At 47.8% G+C, this 2,886-nt stretch overlaps 1 protein-coding gene across 3 annotated transcripts in view; it reads left to right on the top strand.

The window, feature by feature from the left end:
* TRMT44 (tRNA methyltransferase 44 homolog) overlaps nucleotides 1-2,886 on the top strand; it is a 37,052-nt gene that overhangs the window by 19,602 nt on the left and 14,564 nt on the right. The gene's annotated exons all lie outside the window — the stretch shown is intronic.

Genomic DNA, 2,886 nt, shown 5'->3' with positions numbered 1-2,886 from the left:
TTTTTGAGACGTTTCACCCAGGCTGGAGTGGTACAGTGGTGTGATCTTGACTCATTACAGCCTCTGCCTCCTGGATTCAAGGGATTCTTGTTCTTCAACCTCCTGGGTGGCTGGGACCACAGTCACACACCACCAGTACGCCTGACTAATTGTATTTTTAGTAGATATAGGGTTTTTCCATGTTGGCCAGGCTAGTCTGGCTCCTGGCCTCAAGTGATCCACCCGCCTTGGCCTCCCAAAATACTGGGATTACAGGCATGAGCCACCATGCCCAGCCCCCCTTTTAATTTTTTGGAGACAGGGTCTCTGTTGCCCAGGCTGGAGTACACTGGTGTGATCACAGCTCACTGTGGCCTCAACCTTCTGGACTGAGTGATCCTGCCACCTCAGCCTCCCGAGTCGCTGGGGCCACAGGTGCGTACCACCGTGCCTGGCTAATTTTGTGTTTGTTTCTTGTTGAAACAGGGTCTTCCTGTATTGCCCACGATGGTCTCAAACTCTGGGGCTCCAGTGATCTTCCTGCCTCGGCCTCCCGCAGTGCTGGGGTGACAATGTTGGCCACCACGCCTGGCCTGGGTGCTTAACTCTTCGGTTGCACATTTGCGCTTTGCTTTATTCTGCAGTGATTGGCGGTGGCTTGTCCTCTCATACATTCCAGCACGTTAGGAAATGTTTTCAGAATCTCAGGTTTGAGGAACGTTGGTCATCTAGCCGGTGTCCTAGGGGAGGTTCTGCAGATACGTGTGCAGACTGTAGACTCACACACGTCCCAGAATTGGGCTCCGAATCTGAAAAGAGTAGTGATGAGGTTGATTTCAGAATTCCATGTGTCCCCAGGTGAAAAAGCACCTTTGGGAGGGACATTCAAGCAGCAGTTGAGTAGGCCACCTGTGTAAGCCCAGGCCCTAGGGAAGAGCTGGCTGCTGGGAGGCGCCCCTTGGAGAAGCATAGAAGCTCTAGTTCTTCATCAGAGGTTCCCCAGCAACCTGCATCAGACTTTTCTGTGGGGTCACTGACCTGGGGAGACCCTGCCCGACCACTTATCAGGGAAGGCCTGCTGATGACAGTCCTGTGTTCTAATCAAGTGGAGTTTCTTTCCTTGTTGCTTCCCAGCCTTCAGTATCCATGCTAAAATAGCCATGTTTATTCTAGTGTTAATTAAATACCGGGAATGCTGTCTTGCCTCCTGCCCTAGGAGCGTGGCCGGGATGAGGGTGGTTCAGTTGACATGTTCGTGGTGCTTGAATTTTCTAGGGAATGATTTCCTCCCAGCCGCAGTTGAGTGGTTTCCATGAAGAGGGACAACCTAGAAATTCAGAGGCCAAGCATAGGGTGCAACTTTTTTTCTTTCTTTCAAAAACCTCATTTGAGTGCAAGCAAGAGAGTGTTAAAAACAGAAAAAACAAGCCGGGTGTGGTGGCTCACGCCTGTAATCCCAGCACTTTGGGAGGCCGAGGTGGGCGGATCACCTGAGGTCAGGAGTTCGAGACCAGCCTGACCAATGTGGTGAAACCCCATCTTTGGAAAAAAAAAAAAACAGAAAAAACAAAACACCTGTTTGTAACAACAGCATTGTGGTGAGCACAAATTGTCTTAATTTTGTGAAGCTGTGTATGAAATAGGACTATTACAATTTGCTATATTCAAAATGCCAATTAAAACTTCATCAGACAGGTGGGGCTTTGATGTCCAGTGCTGTTGGTGAGATAATATAAAATATGATTATGGTCAGCACCAAATGTCAGTTATGCTTGAATTTATTCATGCCACTTAAAGAGACAGATCGGCAAACTTAAATCTGGAACGGGTGGGAATCAAGAACAGTCCCAAAGGTTTGATCTCTGTAGATTATACGTACACCCTCGAACACACTATTTTCAGCATTTTAACATCTGTGCAAATAGAAGCACATACGCTTATTGAAGAACCAGAGAGATACTGAGTTTCAGTGTTAGGTTTTTATGTATCATGTCTGCAAAGATTCTTGTGTTGTAGTTTTGCTGTTAGAAAGAACAGCCCTGGAAAAGGAGTGTTCTCAGAATGTCTTCCCCGTTATGATCAGGGAATGACTTCTGTTTATTCATCTTGGGGACTCATCCTGCCACTGGAAAATTCAGAAGATCTTTAGTGTTTGTGTAGTCCGTCTTCCACCCTCTCTTTCCAGTTTTTGCTGACAGAATTGCTATTTAGACTGCTGATTTCAGTAATTAATGATAGCCTGCTAATTATCAGAAAGGGTAGGGTGCCTATTTAAAGTTTTTAAATCATTAAGGTAAGCTGTCCTGGGCGTAACTGCAGAACCTGTCAGAACAGTTAAAGTGCCTATTCAGGGGAATCTTAATCACTTTCTGATAGTTTACAAAAGGTAATAGCATAGTAGCAAAGAATTATGTAATTTACATATGCCACTTCTCCCTCTTTCTGGAGACTTCTTTTCATAGATTGAAAGGCCTGTGAGGTTAGACCCTGTGTTGTATTGTACATTTGAGTCAGTCTCACCCCTCTGCCTTCCACTCACCACCTCTGAAGCCAGTGCTTGCTCCCATGCTCTGCCAGAGGGGAAACCGTTCCAGGGCCCGTCTCTCCTAGAGCTCCTCCTTATGCCTATGTAAAAATCAGCTTTTTAATGATCAAAAGGAGATGAACACTCTGAAAAGTGCTGTTAGTTTCTCCAGTGATTTCCTTAAAGTTGCCAGAGTTTCTTGCCGTCTAGAGCAGACCTAGGGAGGATGCATTGACTTCCCCACTCCTGGTCATTCTGCAGGTGAAGTGCGGCTCTGCGCTGTGCGAGCCCGCACCCTCCCACCGTGCCACCCCAGAGCCCGCGCCCTCCCGCCGTGCCACCCCAGAGCCCGCACCCTCCCGCCGTGCCACCCCAGAGCCCGC

The sequence above is a fragment of the Cebus imitator genome, unplaced genomic scaffold (genome assembly GCF_001604975.1).
Source record: "Cebus imitator isolate Cc_AM_T3 unplaced genomic scaffold, Cebus_imitator-1.0 Scaffold117, whole genome shotgun sequence".
NCBI lineage: Eukaryota > Metazoa > Chordata > Mammalia > Primates > Cebidae > Cebus > Cebus imitator.
Note: the sequence above shows the minus strand (reverse complement) of the source record. Positions and strands in the feature narration are given on the sequence as shown.